The sequence below is a fragment of the Camelus ferus genome, chromosome 15 (assembly GCF_009834535.1).
Source record: "Camelus ferus isolate YT-003-E chromosome 15, BCGSAC_Cfer_1.0, whole genome shotgun sequence".
Classification (NCBI taxonomy): Eukaryota; Metazoa; Chordata; class Mammalia; order Artiodactyla; family Camelidae; genus Camelus; species Camelus ferus.
The window spans coordinates 9,307,648-9,322,677 of record NC_045710.1 but is presented as its reverse complement, the minus strand read 5'-3'; the positions used below and the strand labels follow the sequence as shown (position 1 = coordinate 9,322,677).

The following is a 15,030-nucleotide window of genomic DNA, read 5'->3' as shown; positions in this document are numbered from 1 at the left end:
TTATGACAAACCCACAGCCAGCATCATACTCAACAGTGAAAAACTGAAAGCCTTCTCACTAAAGTCTGGAAGAAGACAAGGAGGCCCACTCTCACCACTATTATTCAACAGAGTCTTGGAAGTCCTAGCCACAGCAGTCAGGCATGAAAGAGATAAAGGATCCAAATGGGAAGAGAAGTAAAATTGTCACTATATGCAGATGACACGATACTATATATAGAAAACCCCAAAAGCTCCAGACAAAACTACTAGAGCTGATAAAAGAATTCAGCAAGGTAGCAGATACAAGATTAACATACAAAAATCAGCTGTATTTCTTTATACTAACAATGAATTAGCAGGAAAAGAAAATAAAGAAACAATCCCTTTTAAAATCACATCCAAAACAATAAAATACTTAGGAATAAATCTGACCAAGGAGGTGAAAGGCTTATACATGGAGAACTACAAAACACTGATAAAGGAAATTAAAAATGACTTAAAAGAAATGGAAAGATATCCCATGCTCTTGGATTGGAAGAATCAGTATCATTAAAATGACCATACTGCCCAAAGCAATCTACAGATTTAATGCAATCCCTATCAAATTATCCAGGACATTTTTCACAGAACTAGAAAAAATAACCCTAAAATTTATATGGAATCACAAAGACCCAGAATTGCCAAAGCAATATTGAAGAAAAAGAATGAAGCTGGAGGAATAACCCTCCCAGACTTCAGACAATACTACAGAGCTACAGTCATCAAGACAGCATGGTATTGGCATAAAAACAAACATATGGATCAATGGAACAGATTAGAGAGCCCAGAAATAAACCCACAGACCTGTGGTCAATTAATATTCAACAAAGAAGGCAAGAATATACAATGGAGGAAAGACAGTCTCTTCAGCAAGTGGTATTGGGAAAACTGGACAGCAGCATGTAAATCAATGAACTTAGGACCTCCCTCACACCATACACAAAAATAAACTCAAAATGGCTTAAAGACTTAAATATAAAACAAGACATGATAAACCTCCTAGAGGAAAACATAGGCAAAACATTCTTTGACATAAATCTTAGGAATGTCCTCCTAGGGCAATCTAGCTAGGCAATAGAAATAAAAGCACAAATAAACAAATGGGACCTAATTAAACATATAAGATTTTGCACAGCAAAGGAAACCAAAAGCAAAACAAAAAGACAACTTATTGAATGGGAGAAAATATTTGTAAATGATGCGACTGACAAAGGCTTAATTTCCAGAGTATATAAACAGCTCATACAACTTAACAAATAAACAAACAACCCAATCCAAAAATGGGCAGAAGACCTAAATAAGCAATTCCCCAATGAAGAGATACAAATAGCCAATAGGCACATGAAAAAGTGATCAATATCACTAATTATCAGAGAAATGAAAATCAAAACTACAATGAGATATCACCTCACACCAGTCAGAATGGCCATCATTCTAAAGTCTACAAATGATAAATGTTGGAGAGGGTGTGGAGAAAAGGAAGCCCTCCTACACTGCTGGTGGGAATGTAGTTTGGTACAGCCATTATGGAAAACAGTATGGAGAGTCCTCAAAATACTAAAAATAGACTTACCATATGAGCCAGCAATCCCACTCCTGGGCATGTATCCAGAGAGAACTCTAATTTGAAAAGATACATGCATCCCAATGTTTCCAGAAACACTATATACAATAGCCAATACATGGAAACAACTTACATGTCCATTGACAGATGACTGGATAAAGAAGTTGTGGTATATTTATATAATGGAATATTACTCAGCCATAAAAAATAATAATGCCATTTGCAGCAACATGGATGGAACTAGAGATTGTCATTCTAAGTGAGGTAAGCCAGAAAGAGAAAGAAAAATACCATAAGATACCACTCATATGTAGAATCTAGAAAAAAGAAGAAAAGCACACTATGAACTTACCTAAAAAACAGTAATAGACTTGCAGACACAGTAAACAATCTATGGTTACTGAGGAAAGGGGGTGGGAAGGGACAAATTTGGGAGTTTGAGATTTGCAAATGTTAGTTACTATCTATAAAAATAGATTAAAAAACAAAAACAAAAAAAAATTATCTCCTACATAGCACAGGGAACTATATCCAATATCTTGTAATAACCTTTAGTGAAAAATATGAAAATGAATATATGTATATGCATAACTGGAACATTGTGCTGTACACTAGAAATTGACACATTGTAACTGACTCTACTTCAATTAAAAAAAATTAAAAATATATCTAGTGAATTAGACAAATGGAAACCCACATTATTGTTGTTTTAAATGTGTATCTCCGTACCTTATACAGTTAATCAAATGACCTGCAACAAACATCCACAATAATAGAGGACAATAATAGCAATTTTTCATTTAAAAGCAAGAAGAGCGGTAATTGAAAAGACAACTCATAATAGTCTTGGTTCTTTGTATCTGACCACACGTAGGGACTTCAGTGATCTGGTAAGCTACAAGAACTATCCAACTCTGCCAAGCATGGGGGCCAGATTTCTTGGTAGAATACCAAATTGACAGTCCTCATAAAACTCTTAAAGTTATTACTTTTGATATGAAAATAGCATTTCCATATTACTTGCTTAATAGATTTATACTTACTTATTTTTAAGTAAAACGAATGGCCACTGATGTGGACTGTCAATTCTTCATTGAAGGGCTTATGTTTTTAGATGGGATAGCAGACCTAGGAGACTTGGCAAGGATCCTCTCAGCCACCGTTGGTGGCCTTAGAACCAAAACATGGCCATGTCCTTGCCAGGGCAGTAGTTTCAGAGAGTAACTGAGGGGAGTGGGCAGCAAGTGAGAAGCCACAAGAGAAGATCTGGGTTCAGACAAATTGCTCTAAATTAAAACCCTATTCACTAAAGATTTGTTTTGTTTTATGGTGAAATTTCTTGTGGGGGCCTATTTATAAAAGAACGAGCCACGCTTTCTGAGTATGGTTTCTGGAAAAGTATGTTCACTGGTGAGAGTTTACTCTTAAGAAAGAAGCAGCAGGAAGGAACATTTAGATGATGCTGTGGGGAAAAGTGGGCGACAGGACCCTCCCAACTCATCCTATCAATGCAGTTTTGTTTTGTTTTTCCAATGAGCAGTCATGCTTAGGGTAGACAAGAGGTCAGAACACACAGATGAGGCTGGCACAAGTACAAGAGATCCTCAGTGTGTCCTAGAGGGGCACTGAATTGAAGATGGAAGGGTGCAGCGTCCTACAGCTTTCCCAGGAAGGCACTTCCAAAGACCTGCAAGGACGTGGGATTTTCACTTAATCAATGTCCAAGCACCCAAGGTAAACCAGGTATTGTGCTCAGGCAGGTATGGAGCAGAACCTTGTGGTCCCTTGGTCAGGAACCTGGATGTACTGAAGAACAACAGAAAGTCATTGGTCGAGGAATGTTCTGCATAGGGATGATATATGAAAGATCATTCCTACAGCATATGCATATGAGAGGCAAAGCCAGGAGTCTAATTAATTTTCATACATAACTTTACACACAGATTTGAACTTCCATGTAATACCCATAACATTATATATATGAAATATTAATAGATTATCAATTATTAATATATTTCTCACACATACATATATATATGTGTATATATATATTTACATAATATTCTCCCCATGAAAGGGAGAGGATGAGAGGGTTATTTGTTTCTTTGAAGGGTAATACTAAGGGGGTTGGGGTAAGACAGTAACCCAACACACACACACACAGTTTCTTGTCCATTTGGTGATCAGGAGCCTTGCAGTAGATGCCCTGAGGTGAGCAGTGACATGAAAACAAAATCTTCACACTCTGTGCCCATTCTAAGAATCCATGCGTAGGCTACGTAGCACCAATAAACATCCTCTGCACCCCTGGACATTTCATGAAACAGTAACACTATCATGCTTTCACGTAACAGCATGCAACTACCTTACAGAGTTCCTCAGAACTAGAAAAGAAAGCAAGCTATTTATTATTGCAGAATAATCCAAAAACTGAGAAGAGAATTTAGAAGTATTAACTGAAGTCAAGACCAAAATTCAAAGATAAATGTCAATCCTACGTACCAACAGCAACTTAAATTGTAAGGCATATGGAAATAAACCTAACAGAATATGTATAATATCCACATTAAGAAAGTTACAAAATACAGTTAAGAGAAAAGATTTATGCAGACGAGCATAAGAGCATTTACAATTTGTTTATGGATAGGAAGTCCCACTACCCTGAAGTGGTCAGTTCTTCCCCCAATAATCCACATATTCAAGACTATTTAAATCAAACGCTCCACGTGATTTTTCATGTAACGAATTAAACTAATTCTAAAATTCTTGGGAAAAGCAATTATCTAATATTTTCCAAAATAATTGTAACAAATGAAGAACCAAGATAACTCGCCCTATTCGACTTAAGACTTTTGTAAAACTATGGTAATTAAAACATTAAGGCAGAAGCTTAGAAGTCGATAGATAAAAGGAATCAATTAGAGAGACAAGAAATAGATTCAGGCGTATGTGGAATTTAGTACCTGGTGTGCATAGCATACAAATCCTGCGCAATGATGGACTGTTCAATAAAAGGTCTAGCGACTCAGCTTTCTTTATGGAAAATAAAATCTAAAGCACTAATTCACATCATACAAAAAAGAATTTGCAAACGCTTAAAATATCCAATTTATAAAATCAAACTTGTAATACACTTAAAAGAAAATGTAGAACATCTTTGAGACCTCTAAAAATGTAAACATTTCTTATGTATGACAGATTAAAAAACAGAAAAGATCAATAATTCTGATTGTATCCTGATTTGAAGTATCTGTAATATAAAGACATATACAAAACTTGAAAGGGGCCGAATTGGGAGAAGATATTTCCATTCAACATAACCAAATCAATATTTAAAAGAAAAATAATTCAATAGGAAAAGAACAAAAGAGTTGTAACATTGAACAGCCAACACCAAAGGCTGGAAATAGCCTACAAATATGAAAATACATGCAACCTTGCAGAAAATCAGCAAAGGTGGAACTGAAGCAAGGAGAGGTTTATGTCCATGAATTGGATGATTGGCAAAAACGCAGTTAAGTTTGACATTACGAAGTGTTAGGAAAGACGAGGGCAAACCAAAGCCTTCATACTCTCTGTAGTATGAATGTTAATTTATAAAACTAATTTAGAGAGCAATTAGAAACCTAGTGACACTGAAATGAAAATATTCTGATATACAGCAATCCTGCTCCTTGGTTGACACTATAGAAAAAACTCACATGCTAAGAGTAGAACTTGAGCATTCTCGCCACCAAGAAAAAAGGGTAATTGGGTGAGATGATGGGTGTGTTAAATCAAATAATTAATTGCGGAGTGACATACATAACATGATAGCATTAAGGCAAATTAAGAGGGGAAGTAAAAGCACACCTAAAAAGTGATGTGGAAGGATACACCCAAAACAAGATAGAATTTTACTTTAGAGAGACTTACAATGCAAGTCGGTAACAAAGGAATTTTTTCCACCATGTGTTGTATGATTGGCACTTACATAAGAAAATGTTTTTATTAATTCTGGATGTTGGATATTGGCCTTACCTTCAGAAATTTTTTTTTTTTTTTTTTTTTTTACTTTTCAAAATCAAAACACAGCACGTAGTCACTGCTAAAGTAACGAATGGAAGAAAAATGTATAGAGTGGCTCTTGAAATGATTGGTAACAGAGAACCAAAAAAACAGGACCGTTAATGGAGTAAAACTTTGGGACATACAGAGTCAAGGGAATTTTTTTTTTTTTTTTCAGATGGGAAAGGTTATAAAGGATGCTCATGAGACAGGGAAAGATTCACTAGAAAAGCTAAGATAAAGGATGCAGTAGAGAGTGTAGTCAAAGACTGTTGAAAAGCAAGAGGAAAAGAGAACCAATGTAACTGTGGAGTCATTGAAAGGTAGAGATGCTTTCTCCACTGAAAATAGAAAGACGGAAAAGATGGAATGAGTTTATCTAGGGTTGGTGGCATGAAGAATATTAGCCTTCCCCAATATGGGTGGCTGTTTCTCCTGGAACATTTGGGAAGTCAGCTAAGGTAGTGTCTTGTCATCACCAGTGGAAGCGAGAAGCTGCTGTCATCATGACTGAAGGCCAGTCTTGGTAGGAGAAAGGAGTCCGCAAAGATGCTAAGTTGGTGCGTAATGTATTGGAGTGGCTAGAGGAAAAAGCTTCACACAAAGCTCGTATGGACTTTAAACCACATCTTACCCCAAAGGTCAGGTTTTATACGTGCATGCAGGTGCTTTTTGGCTTCTTGTGTTGTAATTACTCCCATGTCCAAATCTGTTCCTCTGGCAAAAGATATCTAAACACAGGGTGGAACATTTGCAGCAACCATCGGGACACTGAAAGTTAAACTTCCTTTCCCCCTTCTCAGAAACTTATTTCAAAAAGAATGTTGAATGGGACACACAAGCAGCTTGGAAGCAGTGAAGGGAGGCATGCCTTAGTTTAAAAATTTATGACCCTAGACAGCTACACCTGAGAGATGAATACTGGCTGTCACATAGTGTATATTAAGAGGGCACCCATGCCAAAAAAGATAAAGCAATTCACATCTGATGACTTCAATTTTCGGTTTGAAATATGAAGCTAGGTCATCAGCTGAGAGTGATGAAGGGATGGTCTGAGAAGAGAATTAGCTTGGAGACAGTCATCTTGGACCATGACAAAGAGAGATGTTAGACGCACATGGAAGGACTCGTAAGCAATTCTCCTTTCAACTTAATGATCGTGTAGGGAAAACAAAACTTGTTAGCACGCTTGTGTGATTTTCCTCAGCCAGAGTCAGCTGCTCAGGTGCAGATCCCAAAATCCTGGATTGTAATTTTCATCTGGGTCATGACCAAACAGCTGAAAAGTGAGGGGTTCACTGGCAATGAGAAAGTGATGGGGTCACTGACCTGAATTCTTGACAAGGTTAAAAAAAAGCACAAGAAGAAATGGGATTCATTAAAGCAAGAAAAATAGGAAATTATGGCTATAAATTAGGATGTTTATTGTTGTAAGTTCAGAAGTTAGGTGATGATGAATTCTAGAAAGTAAATTCTGACTGGCTTGCAAATAAATGACTGGAGTTGAAGGGATAAAGAACTGAGAGACTGCTGGACAATTAATTCATGTGATGTTGAGGTCCCTGACAGCAGGAATTGAGATAGAAAGACTATGGTCCTAAAGGTAAAAAGTAATGAAGACAAGTTCATCATAGAAGACAGTGACCAGAGGGAAAGAAGAGATCCCACCTTGATGATAGGAGCTTCAAAAGAGCAGATCTGTCCACACTCCCCCAGAGAACAAAGGATGTAAATGATCTAAAACTATCAAAAAGGAGCAAATGGACACCTAACCAAACTCTTGGTCCTTAAATGAAAGCAAAACAAACAAATAAACCCCACAAACAGCTTAATTTGAAAGGGCAGCATGGGAAGTGGTATCCTCATGGACAGCCTTATTTCACTTCAGTCAAGGTAGTAAAAGGACTACCTTTTTGGAAAAAGAGGTTCAGAGTGTATGAACACTGACAGGTAACAGTCCAGAAGTTCCAGAGTTTCCAATGGATGGTTTGTAGATGGGGAAGAGTGGAAAATTATATCACATAAAGGGATGTATACAATGCAGTTGGGGAGGAGAGCAAAGGTGGTAATTGCTACCTCGGGAGAAGGACTTCAACACAAACCCAACCAAAATCCCAATGAGTTATTTTTTGGGTATCGACAAATTGATTCTAAAGTCTTAATGGAGAGGCAAAACACCCAGCATAACCAACACAAGATTGAAGGTGAAGAACAAAGTTGGAAGACTGACACTACCCAACTGCTATAGCCTTATTGTAGAGCAACAGGAATCAAGAGTGTGGTCTTGGCGAAAGAACACACAAATAGATCAGTGAACAAAACAGAGAGCCCAGAAATAGATGTACACGAATACAGTCAACTCATCTTTGACAGAGGAGCAAAGAGAGTCAATGGAGAAAGGACAGCCTCCAAACTACTTTGAAAATGGACATCCACATGCAAAAAAGTGAATCTAGACACGGATCTTAGATCTTTCACAAAAATTTGCTCAAACCAGAGCACAGAGTTGCATGGACAATGGAAAACTGTAAAACTCCTAGAAGATAACACAGGAGAAAAATCTAGATGACCTTGGGGTTGGCAATGACTTCTTAGGTACAATGAAAACATGATAAATAAAAGAAAAAACTGGTAAGTTAAATTGTATAAAAATTAAAAGCTGCTCTGCAAAACAAACAAACAAACAACACTGTTGTTCAAATGAAAAGACAAGCTTCCTGTGGGAATAAAATTGACCTAAACTTGACTGTCACTTGTATCCATGTGACAGATAACCACAACTGGTTACCGCAGGTGATAATATACATATCTATGCAAAGCACCTTAAAATGTTTGGAGACTGGGGAGAAACAACACCACCACCACCACCAAAACAGCATGCAAATGCAAACAAAGAAGGAGCAGCAGTTTCGATACTCATATTAGGAATCATAAAAAAATAAAGCTTTGCCTTATAATTATCAATGGGATAATCAACAAAGAAATTATGACTCCATGTTTGCATATGTGAAGCAATAAAGAGTAATAATATGTTAAGCAGAAATTAAATATTATAAAAAGAAATGACAAAAATACAACACGAATGGGAATTTTTAACACACTTTTTCATTGTTTACAGATCAAATAGACCAATCATGCATCGATGTAGAGCTGGGGTTGACAAATATATTCTGTAAAGGGCCAGACAGTAAATATTTTAGACTTTGCAGCTCTGTGGTCTCTACTAAAATGCTCAACTCCACTCCTGTTGTGTGAAAGCAGCCATAAACAATGTGTAAACAAATTGGCTTGACTGATCTAATAAAACTTTATTTATAAGTCAGTTACCAGCTGGGTTTGGCCAGCAGACAGTGCTTCACCAAGCACTGATCTAGAGTATCTCAATAATATCAATGAAAGTACCCAACTTAAGTATGTGTATTTGTTTTCATACACATATGCACACATATAAAACTCTATACCCTTTACATGGAGATTGCATCTTCTTTTCAAACACTATGGTTCATGTATTTCATTTTAAACAACGATATTTAGAAATGGAAAGGATCAGATTTGCTCAGCACAATTAATAACCATACAAAGAGCAAACGTAGAAATTTTTAAAAGCAACGAATTATTTTCTAAAAAAATAACCAGATGTAAAAGCTCTTTTCAAAAAGCTCTCTCTTTACCACCCTTGGAACACACAAGTTCAAGTATCTAGTGTAAGATGTCTACTAAATGATGTCAATGACATCACTGTAGTTCAAATTGTGTAGCTCAAACTAGCACTATCTAAGCTATGAGATCTAAGCTATGAGATCTCAGCCAAGAATGTTCTAAGGAAAAAAAAAACAAAGCTTAAATGGTTTCATTTTTAATTAAGAGAAAGTAAAATTGCAACAATTTCACTGAGTTAATTTCTATATACAACTAGCTCGCCTGGGCAGATTCTACCTACTAGTTGCAGAATAGGCAAGCCAAGGAAGCAGCTCTATGACCAAATTATTTTAGTTTGTATGAAGAAACCTATTTCTGCAAGAGCATGCTGTTTCTCATGACTGTGCACTAAAAGGAAGTGCAGGACTTCACCTCATTACAACAGAATTCCCATCCTGAGACACCTGCTGAGGGGATTCAACAATGATTTATGTATGTGCTTGAGAGGTACCACAGGAGCTAACTGTCAATATGATCAACGTAGATTTCTATTTGTAAAAGTGAGCAGACAAGCAAAAATCACCAGATACATGAAGAAAATAAGCAGCTCTAAAGAAGCCTGCCTAACTGAGAAGTCACAGTACATACTGCCTAATAAAAAAGAATTTATTTGAGATACAGGGAAATCACAACAGGAAATAAACTAAATATTTGTCTATATAGATTTGAGCTGCTATCAGAGTACTAATAAAAGAAGAAATGGCTTCTTTTGGCAAAAGAGAAATTAAAAATACATCAAAAATTAAAATAAAAACAATTAAGTAGTAAATATCATGGCCAGAATTGTACACTGAATTAATGACAAGATGGTAAATTCTCCCCAAATTCAGAGAACAAGATAGAGGAATAAAAAATATGAGAGATGTGTGTAATATAACCAGGAAAATATTTAAAAACTACTCTGGATTCTGGGGGGAGAGGAGGGGAAAGAATTGTGAGTCAAAAATTTTATTGTAAACTGTATCATTATTATTAAGGAAAAAAGAAAGACTTTTTAAGACATGTAAAACATCAGAAAAAATATTCATAAATCTTTCTGAAAAAAAGGTTATTTCATGTTAGTACTTGAGTAGAAAATTCAATAATGTGTATAGTTGTAGTCCAGTTTGGCAGTCTTTGGGAAGACTGCAAGGGCAGAGGGGACAGGGAAGGTAAGGTCACTCTACCCCTCAACCTGATAGCTCCACGGGATTGAAGTCACCCTCATGGTGACTAGTTTAAGGCAGTAACTGGCAGAAGAGAAGGGTAGCACCCATGGAGCTGCAGACAGAATGAAGGGTTGCAAAAATGGCAGCAAATTCAAAGAGCTCAAGAGAGAAAGCAAAATCATAACGTGTTTACTCCAGTGAAAGAGAAGCATACTTTTATAAAGAAAGGGAAAACCAGACACCTTAAAGATGATGAATGGATGAATAGATGAGTAAGTGGGTGGAAGATAATCAAATAGGCACACATACTTGCACACTAATAGAAAACATTCTAAATCCAACAATTAGATATGATTCATAGAGATTTTATTTATTTTAGTTTTACTTTACTTCTATTGCTGTAAAGTGGTATAATAAGCATCTATTTATTTCATTATAAGATAAAATGTATTTATATCTTGAAAATAGAACATTAGAATACTTCCTTTATCTAAACCTGTCATATTTTAAAAATTACATTAAAAGTCCTCCTCCTCATTAACTTGATAAAGAACGTCTATGGAAAACCTTTGGTAACATCATACTTAGTGGTGAGAAACTAAGGTTTCCCACTAAGATCAATGACAAGGAAAGGATATTCCTTATGACCACTCCTTTTCAACATCATACATTATACAGATGTCCTAGGTGATGCGATAAGACAAAAGAAAAATGAAGTACACAAACTGGGCAGGAATAAAACTGTCTTTGTTCACAGATGACACAATTGTCTATGTAGAAAATTCGAAAGAATCAGGAAAAACACAACAACAACAAAAACAAGACCCTCCTGGAACTGATAAGCAATTATAAAAAGGTTACAGGATACAAGGTTAATGTACAAAAGTCAATTGCTTTTCTACATTCCAGCAGTGAGCAAGTGGAATTTGAAATTAAAAACGTAATAGACCATTTCCATTAGCACACCAAAATATGAAATATTTAGGTATAAATCTAACAAAATGTGTACAAGATCTATATGAGGAAAACTACAAATCTCTGATGAACCAAAAAAGAACTGGATGAATGGAAAGAGATTCCATTTTCATAGACAGGAAGACGACAGTCTAAGATGTTACTATTTTTTTTTTAACTTGATCTAAATTCAACACAATGCCAGTCAAAAACCTAGTAAGTTATTTTGTGGATATTGACAAACTGCTTCTAAAGTTTATATGTAAAGGCAAAAACCCCAGAATAGCCAATACAATATTGAAGAACAAAGTCAGAGGACTGATACCACCGAACTTTGAGCCTTACTACAAAGCAACAGTAATCAAGAGAGTGTGGTATTGGCTAAAGAATAGACAAATTAATGAAACAGAAAAAAGGGCAGAAATAGACATACAAATGCAGTTAACTGAAATTTGACAAAGGAGCAAAGGCAATACAATAGAGCAAAGATAATCTTTTCAATTAATAGTGCTGGAACAAATTGATATCAACATGCAAACAAAGAAAAAATAATCTGAATATAGACTTACACCCTTCATAAAAATTAACTCAAAATGGAACACAGACCTAAACATATAGTGCAAAAATATAAAACTCCTAGAAGATATAACATAGGTAAAAACCTAGATGGCCTTGGATATGGCAATGCCTTTTTAGATACAACACAGATGGTATAACCCATGAATGAAATAACTGGTAAGATGGACTCTATTGAAATTAAAATCTTCTCAATGCAAAAGTACTATCAAAAGAATGAGAATACAAACCACAGACAGGGAGAAAATATTTCCAAAGGACAAGAGAGAAAGTACTACTATCTAAAATATACAAAGAACACTTAAAACTCAGCAATATGAAAACAAACAGCCCAATTAAAAAATCATCCAGTGATCTTAAATACCTCACACACACACACACACAAATATAGATGACAAATAAGCATATGAAAAGATGCCCCACATCTTTGCCATCAGAGAAATGCAGATTAAAACAAGGTACCGCTACATACTTAATTAGAATGGCCAAAATCTGAAACACTGACAACATCAAATGTGGGTAAAGGTGTGGAACAGGAATTCTATCTCATTACTGGTGGCGATGCAAAATAGTACAGCCACTTTGGAAGACGGTTTTGCAATTTTTTTTTTAATACAAAACCAAGCATACTCCTACCACAATCCAGCAATTGCTCTCCTTGGTGTTTACTGAAATGGACTGAATACTTAAGTCTACACAAAACTGGCACACTAAGGTTTATAGCAGCTTTGTACATAATTACAAAAACTTGGAAGCAACCAAGATGTCTACCAGTAGTTTAATGGATAAATAAAACTGTGGTACACCCAGACAGTGGAATATTATTCAACACTAAAAAGGAATGAGCAATCAACCTATGAAAAAACACAGAGGAAACTTAGATGCATATTACTAAGTGAAAGAAGCCAATCTGCAAAGGATCCTGTGTGATTCCAACTTTATGACAATCTGGAAAACAGAACAACAGAGAAAATAAAAGGATCAGAGATTGTCAGAGGCTGGGAGGGGAGAGAGGAATGTACAGGTGGAACACAGAGGACTTTCAGGACAGTGAAACTAGTTTGTATGATATTATAATGGTAAATACATGCTGTTATGTATTTGTGCAGCCCACAGAATGTACAAAACCAATAGCAAACTCTAATGTAAACTATGGAATTTGGATGATTATGATGTGTCATGTAGTTTCATCAAATGGACCACTCTGGTGGGGATGCTGATGATGAGAGAGGCTGTGCATTTGTGGGAACAGGAGGTAAAATGAGAAATCTCTGTACCTCTACTCAATCTTGCTGTGAACTTAAAATTGCTTTAAAAAATAAAGTTTATTAAGCAAAAATCCTCCTCATCAGATAAATCAGTCATGACACAAAAAAGAGTTAATCACACAAAAGTACAGTTAAAAGAATAAAATTCTTGTTTACCGTCTGATTCAAAATAGTCATATGGCCAGACCAGTATGTACCAAATCCCTAAATCCAAAGCACCTGAATTGGGAAAAATCTTCTATCACTTCATGCCCATTCTCCAACTATCTCATTTGTATTTATTTATTTAATTCTTAGAGAGAACTGGCAAGCAAAACTCTCCTTATCACTTTAAAGATTTATTTAAAAGGTTTGGAGCAATTTACTCCTTGCCAACTCAAGCAAGCAATTACTCTAAAATTGATTGAAAATCCATTTTTTTCTGAATGTGAAACTTTTTCTCATTTACAAGTTCAAATATTTAGAAAAGCAATTCAGAATTGAATCGATCAAATTCAAAGTACAAAAAGCAAATTGAGTATTCTCTGATTTCAGGTTCTTTTTTCATAGTTTTTAAATTATAAATAAAGTGCCACAATTACAAAGAGAATCAAAGGAGAATCAGTTTCAATTATAGTGCAAGGTATTATTTTTGTAATTTCTTTAATATAATAAACACCGTATCGCTTAGAAAACTGTGCTCAGGAGACCCAACTGAAGGTCAGGTCAAAGTCAGTGGAAAAGAGTTTGGTCCTATTTTCATTTTCCCTCTTCCTAATGATAGTAACTCACATGCAGTCTTCAAAATGAACACCTGTCTCCCTCACAGCCCTCCCACCGCTGCTCTGTAGGGACACTCAGCATCTCAGGCTCTCCTAAGACAGCATGAAGAAACTGGTCCCTGTGCAGGGCCATGTGTAATTTTCAAAGTTTGGATGGAGAGTAAGAATTATACTGGAAATAAGACATCACTGAAAACAAATCTAAAGGAATAGTCTAAAGCAACCGACGTTAATAGTCTCCACAAACTGAGAATACAAATAAAGTCATGATACTTTTACTTTTCCCTACAAATCACTGGACCCCTAGTTCCTTATGAGCAGGAAGTCCAATAATCCCCTCTAAATATTAATACTTGTACCCTATCTCTTTTGTTGTTCAAGAACCCCAGTTTCATGCTTGATCCAAAGAGCTAACCCCTCTGCTAATGCCAAGCATGGACTAAACTGGACTGCAGCTTGTCTCTTACTGTCATAGATCCCTATGTTCACACTGCGTCTTTATTGGAGTTTCCCCTACACAATCTGACTGGTGGTGTTCATCTACTGTGATAATACTTCTGCTTGTGAAGTCCCAGGTTCATCATGGAAGGATGACCCCATTTTTCGGAATGTGGGACCCAGCTGACAGCACTTAGCAATCTCAGCATCCATGTCCTGGAATGAAGGCAGCCCAGGAGCCTCAAATCAAGAAAAAAGAATCACCAAGCCTTCTGCCTCTCTAGTTATCAACTCTCCAAAAATACCGGGTCGCCTTCTTTTCAAATTTTCTCTGAAAGTGAGCCTCATTAAACCTTATTCCTGGACAATTAAAGATAATTTTCTCCATCCAACTTTGTAAGGGAGCCTACACACTCAATAACGCGAACATGACTGGCTATTCTGAGAAAGTATTCTTAGGAATTTCAGGGTGACTCTAGCTGATACCAAGAAGAAAGGTACTTTGTTGCTAAAGAAAGAAACAGAAAATGCTGATCACCTCCAGGGAAACCCTT

At 36.1% G+C, this 15,030-nt stretch overlaps 2 long non-coding RNA genes across 2 annotated transcripts in view; one reads left to right on the top strand and one right to left on the bottom strand.

The window, feature by feature from the left end:
* Positions 1-15,030, top strand: part of LOC116668894 — a 114,215-nt gene that overhangs the window by 61,120 nt on the left and 38,065 nt on the right. The window lies entirely within an intron of this gene.
* LOC116668893 overlaps positions 1-15,030 on the bottom strand; it is a 60,145-nt gene that overhangs the window by 29,176 nt on the left and 15,939 nt on the right. The window lies entirely within an intron of this gene.